The sequence below is a fragment of the Cygnus atratus genome, chromosome 6, assembly GCF_013377495.2.
Source record: "Cygnus atratus isolate AKBS03 ecotype Queensland, Australia chromosome 6, CAtr_DNAZoo_HiC_assembly, whole genome shotgun sequence".
NCBI classification, from domain to species: domain Eukaryota; kingdom Metazoa; phylum Chordata; class Aves; order Anseriformes; family Anatidae; genus Cygnus; species Cygnus atratus.
This window is the reverse complement of record NC_066367.1, coordinates 21,850,001-21,865,211: the sequence shown is the minus strand read 5'-3', so window position 1 is coordinate 21,865,211 and position 15,211 is coordinate 21,850,001. Positions and strand designations below refer to the sequence as shown.

General features: G+C 36.7%; 1 long non-coding RNA gene across 1 annotated transcript in view; it reads right to left on the bottom strand.

Moving 5' to 3' along the window:
* Window positions 1-13,788: 13,788 nt before the first annotated feature.
* LOC126913356 (uncharacterized) overlaps window positions 13,789-15,211 on the bottom strand; it is a 137,118-nt gene continuing 135,695 nt past the window's right edge. The window contains exon 3 of the long non-coding RNA XR_007708505.1: window positions 13,789-13,919. This is a non-coding gene — a long non-coding RNA (uncharacterized LOC126913356). The remainder of the gene's footprint in view (window positions 13,920-15,211) is intronic.

Genomic DNA, 15,211 nt, shown 5'->3' with positions numbered 1-15,211 from the left:
ATTTAGGAAACTAATTCATTTTCTAGACATTAAATACTCCCAACAGTATTCCTATGGTAGTTGTAATTAGGTGCTGCCACAGGGAAGTTCATATGTCTAAGAGAGAAGGCATTTTATGCAGTTAGTCCAAAGCACTAAAATTACACCTTAAATTTAAAAAATACCTCATGCTTCCCCATATAACCTTCAAAATGAAATACATGCATAAACCATTAACTTAATAGAATAATAAAATTTAAATAGTTCAAATTAAAATATAATAAAGGTAAACAAGAAATCGTCACATTTCGGAAACATTTCTAAATTCCGTTCATTGTTAATTCCTTTTTGAATGAGAGACAAGGATAGGAGGAGAATTACCACAATAACTCTTTCACACAGAAAATAATGAGCAAACAAACATCCTGCTTTTGTTAAAATGCAAGTACTAATAACCATTAGTTGCTTTCCTAGCACTATCTGATGATACAACCACAGATCCTGGTTAGATCTCAGCAACAGAGGGAAACAAATGACTTATTCCTTCTTGTTCTTGTCAATAGGTTAGCACACCAAAAAGTTACTTTCTTGATCTCTATGTAATATTTAAAGGTGTTCTTTAAAAGCATTATTCTAGATCATATTCCCACATTTGCACAGTTCAGATAGTTCAATTTACAACACTTCTGAGAAAAATAAAAAGTATTACAAGGCAGAGGACTATGTTCAAGTGTAAAAACAGGGAAGTCTTCAAGGAATAGCATGTTCAAATATCAGCTTAACTGATATCTTAATACTAAAGAGCTACCGTGATAAAAGAGCTAGAAACTTTCAACTTAAAGCCATAGAAAGTCTCTTTAATTTAAACTTCTGTTTTGAGAAATTTTTATAATGCCATAATCTTCTATGCATTGTATGTGAAACACAGCTGTGCCTTCAAGCTTAGGAATCTACCCTCAAGTCATAGAAACATAGAATCATAGAATCATTAAGGTTGGAAAAGACCTCCAAGATCATCTAGTCCAACTGTCCCCCAACCACCTCTATCACCCACTAAACCATGTCCCTCAGCACCACATCCAACCTTTCCTTAAACACACCCAGCAAAGGTGATTCCACCACCTCCCTGAGCAACCCATTCCAATGCCTGACCACTCTTTCTGAGAAGAAATGTCTCCCGATTTCCAACCTAAACCTCCCCTGGCGCAACTGGAGGCCATTCCCTCTTGTCCTATTGCTAGTTTTCTGCGAGAATAGGCCAATCCCCAGCTCCCCACAACTTCCTTTCAGGTAGTTGTAGAGAGCAATAAGGTCTCCCCTGAGCCTCCTCTTCTCCAGACTAAACAACCCCAGTTCCCTCAGCCGCTCCTCATAAGAATTGTGTTCCAGACCCTTCACCAGCTTTGTAGCCCTTCTCTGGATATGCTCCAGGGTCTCAATGTCCTTCTTGTAGTGAGGGGCCCAAAACAGAACACAGTACTTGAGGTGCGGCCTCACCAGAGCAGAGTACAGGGGGACGATCGCCTCCCTGGTTCTGCTGGCTACACTATTCCTGATACAAGCCAGGATGCCGTTGGCCTTCTTGGCCACCTGGGCACACTGTCAGCTCATGTTTAGGTGAGTATCGACCAACACCTCCAGATCCTTTTCCTCTGCACAGCTTTCCAGGCACTCTGCCCCAAGCCTGTAGCATTGCATGGGGTTGTTGTGACCAAAGTGCAAGACCTGGCACTTAGCCATGTTGAACGTCATCCCATTAGGTTCTGCCCATTGATGCAACCTCTCCAGGTTCCTCTGCAACACTTCCCCCCAGCTTGGTGTTGTCTGCAAACTTACTGAAGGTGCACTCACTTCCCTCATCCAAATCACCTATAAAGATATTAAAGAGGATGGGCCCCAAAACCAACCCCTGGGGAGCACCACTGGTGACCGGTCACCAGCTAATGGATTTAAATCCATTCACCACCACTCCCTGGGCCCAGCCATCCAGCCAGTTTTTAAAACAGCAACGAGCGTACCTGTTTAAGCCATGGGCTTCCAGCTTCTCCAGGAGAAATACCGTGGGAGACCTTGACAAAGGCTTTGCTGAAGTCTTGGTAAACTATGTCAGCAGCCTTTCCCTAATTCACCAGGCAGGTTACTGGTCATAGAAGGAGATGAGGTTGGTCAGGCAGGACTTGCCTTTCATGAACCCATGCTGGCTGGGCCTGATCCCCTGGTTGTCTTGCACGTGCTGTACACTTCCATTGATATACCCCCAATACAAGCTTCATCTTCAGGAAGACTTCTGAAATTCTTAACTAGAACTGTGGCAACAACACATTATGTCTGGGATTTACATTTACTTACTTCTTATAGTAATAATAGTATCTGCACCTTTGTTACCATTGCTACTGGTAGTGTAGTGGCATGGCAGAAGTTGCACGTGGAGCAGCAAATGCTACCACAATACTATTTCACATGATGGTAGGACATCAAAGCAGAACTTCTCTTGAATTACCAAAAAAATTAAAAAATTACTAGCTTATGCAAAAGAAGACAGCTAGAAGGAGGGACAGTTTAGCAATCTGAGGTGGAAAGGCAGAAAAAGCCAGTGAGATCTCTGTGGGAAAGGGTAAGTGTGGATGGAGAGTCTTGGTGCCAGTGGTTATGGGAGTGGTTCTGAAGCCCACCATATGGAAGAGTTGCAGTTTTGGGGTGCCAGGTTAGAATTCAAAAGACTGCCAAAATTCTATTTTAAAAACATCATTTTTAAGATGAAGGGCTTCTGTCTGATAAGCTGAAACCATTTTGCACCATTTTTTTTTCAGATTTCTGATTTTAGTTTAAAAATGATTAACTTATATCTTTATCTCCTGACAGAGACCAAGTATGGATTCCAAATGGCTACTAATATATGTGTCATCTGGGTATAGCTATTAGGAATAGTATTAGGCTACCATTGATATAGTTTGATACTACCATTGATATATAGTAGAACTACTTTACAATAGTAAATAATACATGGCTAGCCATTTTATTGAAATGTCTGTTTACCCTTGTGAACCTTGCAGTTATTAATACATGAGGCTTTAAAGAAGTCATATTTAAATTACAGAAGGATTTGTCAAAAAATGCATTACCATTAGTTAGTTAATATTTCGTAATTAGCTGTATTCATCACAACACTTCGTAGAGGTAGCCACTGATCAGGAAGACCATTTACACACACATAGAAGCAGAAGTGATGTTTTGTACAACTAAGGACACTCACTGTGAGTTAATGACATAGGAATAAACTGATCTCCAGTACTCTGATTCCCAACTGTTACACGCTATCTACAGTTCTCTCTATCTTGGATGTCTGTAGTCACATCTTGAGAAAGATTTTGCTGTATGCATTTGTCTGACCAAAATCTTAATTTACTCTTTTTCTTCTTAAGGAGAATTTGATAGTAAAAGCTAATTAAAGAAAACTCCCAAAGATGAAAATATATATAGAGAGAGAGACACAAGGAAAAGCAAAAAGAAAGAGAAATATCTCTAGCTGCTGCAGCTTCTGGTCATTGGACACTACTGCCTCCAAGAACATCTCTGTAGATACATAAGAGACTAAAAAATGGTATAACAGTTTAGAGAAAGGGACTGTCTGTCATTGCTTGAAGATGCACAGAAGCCATGTAGCCACATAATAGCTTTTTTTTTTTTTTTTTTTTTTTTTTTAACATATTTTTAGGGGAGCCCTGGGCTGAACTACAGGCTTATGCTTAGATTTAACATTCATCTGCACTGCAAACATTCAGGATGATCATTTCTATGAGGCCAGGAAGCCTTCTTTGGCTGAATGACCTATGTCTCACCTTGCGTGTGTATATCCATCCTTACTGTTTTATAAATATTTTTTCCCCATTTTTTAGGTTCCATCACATACAATAATTTTGGGCCTAGGACACAGCAAAATTTACCAAGTTATCAAGAAACAGAGAGAGATTAGGACAGAAGTATTAAATGCAAAATGCTTGCCATTTCTCATTGGTATGAAGTGGGCAGTTACAGTTCTTCCTGGAACTGCTGTTAGGGCAGCCTAACTACACAGAGACCCTCATCAAAGTTAACTATAACTACATCATCCTTTTTTTTTTTTTTTGTCAGAAAACTGCATAGCATAATGTAAGTACATGCCTCCCTTTCACCCATAAAATCTGGAAAGGAGATGCATTCACTTTTATTTTTGTACATATTCTTATTTTTCAGACCTGTTGATTTTATGAAGAGTGCATGAAAATTCTTCGAAGTATAAAAGCAACAGTAAGACACAAATTCTCAAAAGTAACCAGAAAAGGATAAGTAAAGTGGTTTCCTTATCTCCTTTTTTCCTGTTGTCTTGAAAACTCAACTGTCATTCTATATTTAATTCACAAGGTCTTCTGTACATATTAATACCAATTAGTAGCATGGCACTGCCTGTAAAGTAAAGCAAAAGAATATACAGACTGGAAGATAAAACCAAGCCCAAATTTTATGCTTATTCATTCAAAACACTTGTTCTTCATGGCCCGATGTCTGTCAAGTAAAAAACATTCAGCAATCCCAGGGTGATCATGTATTATACAAAAAATTATTTGTATTTTCATTATTTATTATTTTTTTGAGCTTAATGCAAAGATATTTTATAGTACAATAAATGAAACACCCTATAAAGGGTTCTAAGGATGGAAAGTAATATCCAGTGAACCAGAAAAACCTTTCAAATGCAACACCAAACAAAAAGTAGAGGCTCAATGTTAGATTTATCAGCTAAGTGGCATACCAAAACAGCTATGAATGAGGTTTGCTCTTAGCTCCTCTATACATTCTTACACCATTGTTTCACATATTCTATATTTTTAAATTAAATATTACCTAGGAAAAGATACTAAGGAAGAACATTTACCAGGCTTACATGGTATTCTGTTTTTCATACCTAAACCAAGATAATGGCCATGATGTAGATTACAAGTAAAAAGGAAAATAAAAGCTTGCTATTCCACCCGGTATGCTTTTAGATTTTTAGTGACATGAAAAACAATACCATTGTATTTGTCGAAGTTTATTCTCAGGAGATGTCCGAGACTGGAATATTAGTGGTGTGAACAGTCAAGATTACCATACATTGGTGAAATTGATGGGTAAAACTGTGGCGTCTCATCCTGCTGTGTTTGGTAGCTCTAACCAGTCCTATTAAATCTCTTCTTTGATAAGCAACACATTCACATAAAATCATAAGTTATGTGTGCATAGGTTCTTACTCCAAACTTACAGTTTCTTTACAAATATTTCTAATGTTAAAGATAGGTTGACCCAGTTCAGAAACCTATGGGCATGGGGAATACACACATAATTACTAGTGTGTATTTTGCTTCATGCCAATAGTGGGTCAAGTAGTTCAGACGTGATTATGACTCTGTGCCTCCTGTATATTTATCCCATAGTTCCCTTGTGCATCTGTTATTTATTTAAGTATTTTTACTGTTAGCTTTAGAGATATTTGTGCTGGTGAGCATCTTTTCCATTAAAAACTATACACGGGAAAAATTAATGTAGCAAGAAATACTGGCACATTAGACAGTGCAACAAGGGACTAAAGTACATTTCATCAAGAGTAAAGTGTTGAACATTGTATAAGGTATAAAAATAGAATGAGCTGGTAAGTCTGACTTTCCCATACTGTGTATTCAAAAAGTAATTTGTATACATACTCCATTAGGATGTAAGAGCCTAACACTGATTTGAAGTAGCTAAGCCAATTCATTTTTTCAATAATAAGGCAATTATTTCATGGCAAATGACTACAGATTTAAAGCATGAACTGATAACTAGATAAAAATATAAATACAGTGAAATCTAAATGAGGCTAGCTATACAATGATATGCTATAATAAAATATTACGTATATTTAGATGAGCACTGAGTAAGAGGCAAGGTCTCTCAAGTGCAGAGATCTTTGTCTTTGAAGTATAAAGTTCAGCAATGCATCTAAATACAGGGAATCATTGCAAAGCGTCACATATACTTTTTAAATTACTTTTGTTTTCATTTCTAAATATCCATTTGTAGCTAATTTAATAAACTAGTTGAAATTTAGGGTATAAAACTCAGCATTGCTTAGTGTAGGATGAGGGGCAGTTAAAGGTCATTTCATTAGAGGTGAAAGACAGAAAAAAATTGCAGAAAAAGTATGTTGAATATCTTTTTTCTGCCGTTTCAATTTCAATCTGACAGGGACTTGGCAGCTAACAGCAAAATCTGGGAAAGCCATGAACAAGGTTCAAAGCTGGTTTTTAAACGATAGCAAGCAGAAAAAAAAAAAAAAAAAGTGGAAAATAGACTCTTACTCTTTTTTCCCCCCTGCACTAGATTAGGACAAACATGGCATACCAGGGAAGGGTTTGAAGACTGAACAGTCCAGCACCTACCATTGATCAATACTTTAGAAAAGTATTGTTTTCCTGAAAGAAACAAATGACACTATTATGTATAACCAAACTTTGTTTACCTATCCAACAGTGAGAAAATGGGAATGTCTTTAAGTGCTTTTGAACATATAGACATTCACATACACAGAGACGTGCCACAGAATAGACCAGTGCAGATTAAGCTGGTGACCAGGAGAACTATGAATCAACACATTCCACCACAGAAAGTACACAAGCAAATAACAGAAGAGGAAATGTGTCACAAACCCTAGTTTTAAAATTGACTACTTTGTTTTAATTTGCTCATGCTCCAAAATATACTGGAGATGCACTGCAACACATTAATATTTCATTAAATAATTTTCTTTTGGTAACACAAGACCTCTCAATAGCAGTTTCTTTAACTCGAAGCAGGAGAAAGCTGCTGACATACCAGCAAGTCTCAAGCATTTTCTTGGAAATATTTCAACCTCTACCTCTACTAAAAAAAAAAAAAATCATTTCAAACCTTATGCATTCACACGGTTCTGTCCCTTTTAGATTTGTCTGTCTGCATGGCTACTATCTCACTAAGATGTATTTGTTTCTCCTTAGAGACTTATTCATATAACAAAGATTACAGCAGCTACTCGGCTTTAGCATAGCTCTTCAAGTTCTATGGCCCTGTCCAGACAGAGCAGATAAATAGAGGAGGCCAAACTGCAGGGTCAGTTAAGTGGGTGATGGAGAGGGACAGTGGTTTGATGGGGTAAGTACTCAATTGCAGTCATTTTAGACATTGATCATTAATTAAGTTCCAAACATGTTCAATAACTCAGCTACCCCTGAGTTTATTTTTTTGTTGTAAAGGAGGATGAGGTCTTCCCATGATGAAAACAACTGAGATCACAACTGTATATATTTCATATTTCAGAAAACCCTAAATGTGGAAAAACAAGTAAGTTCATACAAAAGAAAAATCTAGCAGAACCACACTGAAAACTAGGCTTCTGTAAGCCTGCAACTGGAAGGAAACATAGTAACTATATGTGCAGCATCATAAAATTATCAGCTATTCTCATCTAGGGAAAAATGGAGACTGGAATATACAACAGATACATCATATGAAACCAGTTTGTGAGATGAACTTAAAATGTGCTAGCACTGAAGAACATATTAAACACCCTCACAACCAATTAAAACCATTGCTTCTAAAACTCCAATACTCTGACTGCCAAATACTATCCATGGGATATTTTGAACTATTGGGACCATTAGCATTTACAGTAGAGAATATACTGTTTGCAGTAGTCACCAATAGTTCAAATTATTTTGATGTTTATTAATGAGAACTAAACAAAAATAACACATTATTTACTCGTCATTAACTCATCTGATAAGGGGCATTTGGCAACTAAACCTCTTTCCAAAGATGCAAAAAAAAAAAAAAAAAAAAAAAAACAAAACTTGAGCTACAAACATGAACGTTATTGCTTTTCCTGTTTCTTATGGAATTGTACCACAAAACCATTAGTATGCCTACTAGAGATTCCTATACCATCACGCACTTAATAAGAAGGTTTCTTAAATACTGATCTATATTACTTGCTGAAAAGAGTTCTGCAAAAATGATCTATTTCATGATGGATAATAGTAAAACCTTGAAGAAGCCTGAATTATATTTCCAGATGGCTCTTGTTTAGCATATCCCCTTTGAAACTACTTCCTACCAGGCAAAGGCAAAAACAGGCAACTTGAAATTCCCCAAGGAGTCAGTCCAAAACCTTTTAACCAGAATCCATCTGCACTAATGTCTTATTAAGAAGGAAAACTCTACTACTGAAGCCAATATTTCTATTATTTGCAATTTATAAGAATATTTTACAAAGTTGCTTCTACAGGAAACTGCTTTCCATCAGAGCATTTATCTGCCATTCCTGGGCTACTGCTGTTCAGAGGCAACTAGATGGAGTTGCTATGAGATGGATGGGGGAGGTGCTGACAATGTCTTTTTAGGGAAAGAGCTCTGTCCTGACCTCACGTTCACAGTTAGCTTTTGCATATACTCACAAATGAATCATTTGCTATGTCAGATCACTGGTGTCCTGTATAGCACAGGTTATCTAATTTCACCCAGTTATGCCTGCATGGTTCTCTATACAGAGATGGGCAATAGAAGCCTTACAGAAAGACATCCTGTTCTTTGTAAGGCATCAAGAGAGAGGGGATATAACTTTTCACTTTGGAGCTGGTTGCAGCAGTTCATCATCATCTGCAGTAGAAATGCATGCCTCATTTCTACTTTGAATCTATCTAGCTTCCTCTTCTGAAGACCAGTTCTTGAGATGTCTTCTGACAGACTGCAAAGTCCTCCAGCATTCTGTCTCTCACTTTGTAAAGTTTCTATACACTTGCAACACAGATGTTTCTTTTGATCATCTCTAAGTCTCGCAATACGAGATACCTTCTCCAATTCCCAAATCATGTCTGTGTCCCTTTCTTGAACCTTTTACCATTTTCAACATCTTAAAAACAAACAAACAAAGAAACAAAAGCATGCAAACCCACACAAACAGCTGAGGTAGATACAACATTCTGACATAGTATTCTCATTTATAATATCCAAAGATTATACTGGTCCCCATTGCCACCAATCTACTGGGATCTCATATTTAATTGCTTGTCCACTATGACCTTTAAATACTTTCACCTCGTTTTATTAAAGCAAAATACTATTCATCATGCTATAAGTACAAGTTTGTTTCTAGATATATGGCTTTGCATTTGGTTCTACTAAACTATATTTTGTTTGAATAGGCCCAGGTAATAAAACTTAACTATGTGCAGTTATATTATTTACAGCTTCATGATGGATACACTTTTTTTGTTAAACTAACACTTACTTCCAGCTCTATATTCTTAACCAACCATGTAGTAAGGTGAAAAAATCTGAAGAATTCCACTCAAAATATCAGGATTTCTTGTTAAAATTAATAACTATTGTTATCAATTGAAATTGCTATCAAATGTTATTAAATTGTTATCAAATGAAACTGATAACTGCTGTTTAATGCCATGTTATGATATATGTGCTATGTTATCTTTCAGTTACTCCAGAATTACAAATGAAATGTACTTGTTCATGAAACAGTTAATGCTATTTTCTTTTTTCAGAAGAATTTCATTGGTTAATCAAGAACCTGCAATTTTCTCAGACAGAACAATCTGATAATCAGTCACAGCTTTGTAACTGGCTCATTAAAGGCAAGAATATTTTAAAAAGCAAATGGCATCCTAACAGCAAAAAAAGCGCATACGCTTCCTAGTTACCAAGATCTTGAGGTAAATTCTGTCTGCCTCTTTAGTAGCGGTTTGGCTATCGTCATTTCTTTAGGAAAAATAAAATCCTTTATTTCCCGAAATGATCAAGAAAATGAATATGCATTCACTGATTATAATCAATCTATCTAATGGGATGGTGCCATAAAGATACTAAAGAAAATGAGTAAGATGACAAAATAGATCTTCTTTCTGGCACTCACACATGGTCATAGAGGGGATTCAGTATTACTGAAATTTATCTGTGTCTCCTTGGTCATCCCTTCAATTTGTCTGATATCACCCATTTTCAACTACCAAGCTCAGAACTGAAAAGTAAAGACAACCTAGCAATACTGCAAGAACAGTCCTGTGAAAGCCAGTTTTGGTATTTTGGAAACAACTCTCAAAGAAACAACCCTCGAGAAGACAGTTTGCTTTGTATCTATCTTGCAAAAATATCATGGTAAAATCTTCAGCTCTGTTGAAACAGAACATAAACATTGAGAGAAGAGTAGAGTATAAGGGTTGGTATAAGTTGTATTGGACTGTAATGGTAAATTAGAAGCAAATATGTGGGGAATTATTAAAAATGCAAAGACCCACTGACACTCCTGAACTGGGGGAAATGCACTGGTATCCTCACAGCCTTGATGTTCACTAGGAACAATTTTGTTGAACTTCATTTAAGGATGACAAAGAGCAAACATGATCTTCCAGTGCTAATGAAATGACTTGGGGAATTGCTACTGTATGATACACTTTAAAGCACAGAAACACATCTACAGCCATCAAGGATGCATGCATGGTTTACAAATCTGTCCTGCCCAGCTAGGAATATTACCCAGAGCTTCTAAATTTGTAGGTTTTATAACAACAACAACAAAAGGTACAAAAAGGAAAATAATCTTAAAGATGTTTGTTATAAAACTCACTAAAACTTTCCTAAATTAGTTTTGAATGCCAAGAAAAATGACTCTATATTGCAATAATGCAGCTTTTGTTTGGAGTGAATCATATAGTTTCCCAAACTCACACTGAGAACCTCTTTATACTATATTAAGATATTTCTCTCTTATCGTATACAAATGGAGAAAGGGAGTTAATGCAGCTGTCAGCTGTCAGCAATATCTGTGCGTACTAGGATAAATGAATCCCCCAGGAGTAATTCTGCTGAAGTCACTAGCAGATAAATTTGGGCTTTTAGTTCAACTGTAGTTCTTTGGGGCAGAGAACCCTTGTTTTTTTTGTTTTTTTTTTTTAAGTTTTATTCTCTCAAATGTAATATCACAAAGGGACTCTGACCTCTGATATTCTTATATCCAGATTCTAACACCAGTATGACCCATATAAAACAATAATACATAGATACATACCATTATTTAAAATGTTTAAATTTTAGTGAAAAATATATAGCATCAATATTACATATATATCACATAAATATATCTGTTCTACTTACCAGGGTTGAGGTGTTTTATCCTTTTTAATTCACATATTAAAGAATTTCTTCCTGTCCTGATGTATTGTTTAAAATTTACAATTCTCATTTTTTAAAAAGACAATGAATGGTGAAACAATGAGAGGTGGCTCTAGTTTGCTTTGGGATGGTGTGCTTCAGCTTATGGTGCTTTACTGTATCTCTCAAATCACACTAGTACTAGATATCTCCCTGTGGAAAGTAGCAATTACCTTCAATCTCTCTGATCTGAAGTAATCCCTGCTACATGCACAGCTCATTGTGAGTGATGAGGGCCTACTGTTTGCTGAGTCTAAAACCAAATGATCTTTCACAAGCAAAATTTAAACTTGAAATAGGATTCTCTGGCTCTTGATTCCTACTCTATTTTTTCCGTGTACTTTATATATTCCCAAATAAGGTTCAGGCTGGCTACAGATGATGCTGGTGCGTAACGAGACGGGCTCAGAAGCTGCTCCAGTTCCCAGGGGAAAGTTCTGTAATGGAACTAACTATGTATTGTCCCCCTTATATACTAGATTTGATTTTGGACTATTTGCCCAACTGTGTTTGTTTATTGCTTAGCACTGGAGGGCTTCCATTAACTGTGGGTTGATTGAACATAGACTATGGAGTTAGGAGGAATTGAGCTTTTTTTTTTGCTTCTGAATGCTGATGCAATGTCTTTTCTTTAGCTGACAGTTTAGACCTTTCACCAATAGAAACGGTTAAAAATAGTCTGGCATCTGCAAGATGCTAGTGAGAGATAACGTTTTTTGATCCTTTGAATAAGCTCCACCTGATTTACTAAAAATAAATACTTCTAAAGTTTGTAAGAACACAGAAAGAAATGTCACCTGCTAAAACACTGTCACTCCCAGATGACAACATAAACTGCCATCTTTCATATGGAGAAAGATTAATGCAGAAGATCCTAGACATTTTTCTCATGTAGCATAGCATATTTTTGTAATTCTGAAATAAAAACTTCAATTTAGCAAATTAGTTACCAATATCCAGATGCAAATTTAAATTTTTAAACTTTTAACTAATGGAATCATTCATCATTTTAGTGAAGCAACTCATCAAGAAACTAAATTAAGAATAAATAAATTGCTATCATAATAATCATGATGAAATTATTTGTAATTATATTTAAACACACGGTTCCAAGAGAAGCTTCTATTTTCTTATTCAGTTTGATGCTGCGGAAAATAGCCATTATAGCTATAGCTTTATCATCCACTACACATTTGTTTCCTTTTAAGAAACAGCATGAGAACTGAAAGTAGGTAAAGAGTGCTGTTCACCAGTACAGTACACAAATTCAGTTCAGCTACAAAATATTAAAAATTTTGTATTGTCACTCTGGCTGCATCTGGAAAAGAAAATGAGAAACAAGAATCCTAACAGGCTCATTCCAAATGAAAGGATATATATATATATATATATATATAAATTTGTAAATGTTTACCTGTTTAACATACTGACAAAAAGATAGTTTTTGAAGTTTTACATGATAGCAACTACTGAAGATGCTCTTATTAGCTTTTATTGTATGGGTGTTGTCCTCCTAAAATATTGGTTTTATAGTAGAATAAAGATCCAGGGAGAAGATAAATTAAGAAACCATGTATATATCTATATCTACTTATATATATATATGATTTTACAGGCATGAATTTGAATACATAATATATATATTATGAATATTTAATATTGTGAATATATATTGTGAATACATAATACATATATATGTGTATCTTAGATACTACTTCTTTAGAAGTTATAATAATGTAAAGTATATGAAACTGTAGTCAGGGATCACAAAAAGGAGGGGGAAATAGGGATATTTTTCGGGTCTTTACCTACACCATATCTACCAAGAGCACCTTAGGGAGATATAGAGAATATTAACATAGATGCTGTCTGCATATTTTGAGGCCTCTCTCAGTGAGCTCACACTGACACACTGGGCTTTTGAACTTAGTTTCCTGGGGAGAGTCAGACGTTTTCTGCTAGACCTGGTGAGCTTAGCTCCTTCACAGCATAGAGATGGCGTTTGTGGTGCTACAGTGAGCATCAGAAGATGTATCTTATCAGAGTGCAATACCCTCTCTCTGACTCTGGACAAGTTATGCTGGGGAGCTTATCATCAGTGAGGGTGCTTGGCCTCAACATGGGGATCACAGTCCCCATGGATAACGGACTGGGGGGATCAGACCTCATCGACTGCAGGCAGTCAGATGTGACTTTTGAATTACATGTCGAAGAGGTGTCTTCCACGTATAAACCTGCCCTACCCTGTAGAAAACCAATTTAGGTATGACAACAGAATCTGTACTGTAGGCACAACACACATCAGTGGAGATTCTCCACCAGGTAAGTTCTCCCAGGGACATAAGCCAACAAAAATGCTTTTCCAGCCACCTCCCTGCATTTGTGTTGACACAATGTAGACAGCCAACCTCTGTGCCTCTGTGGAGATTTTTTTTTATTGTCCCAGACAATACAGCACTGGGCAAAGCTCTGAGCTTTTCTTTTTTTTCTTTTTTTTTTTTCCTTTTTCTTTTCTGATTACATCCAATCCTGTAAATTAGTTATCCTTCATCTATGGGGGCAGCCCATAGAGCAAGTCTTCAGTCTGGAAGAAGCATTAGGTCACATCCAGCTCCACTTACGCACCTGGGATCATCTGGCTCCTCAGGCAGCACTTCACCTGATTTCCATCTCCTGTACACTACTCGAATCTAGAGAAAGAGCAGGTGTAAAACAGCAGTTTAGCATGCTGTTGGGAACAGTGCCCATAACACAGCAATAGAGCAGGAGACAGGGAATAACATCCCACAACACCAACATTCACGCCTGCTTTTACGCGGATGTTTCAAGTATGAAAAAGGAAAGGAACAAATGAAGCTGAAGGCAGCCACCAACAAAGATGAAGCTTCTGCTTCAGAATATATTTTTTTTTTTGTAATGAAAGTTCATAATCCCCTAGTGAATTTGAAGAGGGCACTTGATTTCAAATATTTGTTGTTTTTCCTTTCACTCTGAAATAGTTATCTATTCTTTTATGTTTTACATGACTGCACAGCACAGAGTATAGTCACTGAGAACTCTAATTTCTTTTTGTTTCCAGCAATAATAGCTTTGGAGAATTCAATCACAACTGGAAATTCAGAAAGCTAGTCCCAGACTATTAAAAGAGGGAGTTAGGCTTAAAAGCATTTGCCATAAAGGCAAAGTCATACAATGCCTTTCTACATGACACAGTAAGACAACAGTGCATGAATACCAATTTTGCTGAATACCCATTCAACTAGTGAATGATTTTTTACCAGGTAAGTGCCTCACTTATTAAAGTTTTTTTGTATGTTACCTTCAGACTTTTCACACATTTAACAAACATTAAAGCACTTCTTAGACTTAATTCCACTTAACTGAGAGGAAAACTGAGACACACAGGACTATATTCACAAGGAGAAGCTTACCTGCCTCTTTATTTGCCCTTGTCAGACACTAATGGCATCTCTGTCATTTGCAGAACACAAGAGCTCACAGCATGTATGACTATTATCTAAACATGATTAAGCTACTCATCACCTGTTTCACACCCAATGCCACAAAAATCACAGAACAGGTGTTCATTTATATACCTCACATTAAGGTATAATAAATATTAAATAGAGGCCCTGAAGTCCTTAAACTTGGGCCACTTTCCAATAACGGCCATCACAAAGCAAGCATGGAGTCAGCCACGTTTTATCTCACAAATGGCCTGCTTCAATCAGGACTATTTCATACAAAGCAGACCAGCTTCAGGAGGAAGGACTGGGAGCAACCCCAGAGTCCTTTGGTAGCTTTTGTTTGTGCTGGGCAGAACAGCTTTGAAAGAATCACTAAGCAGCCTAAGCCAGGCCGCTGACCTTTCCAGTCAGGTGTGTAAATCTTTGCCACTTCCTACTTTTCTCAGCTTGCAAAACTGCCTTCTCACTGTGCTGGAATTCCCTCAGGAACTCTTTCGTTCAGCACCCATTGCCCC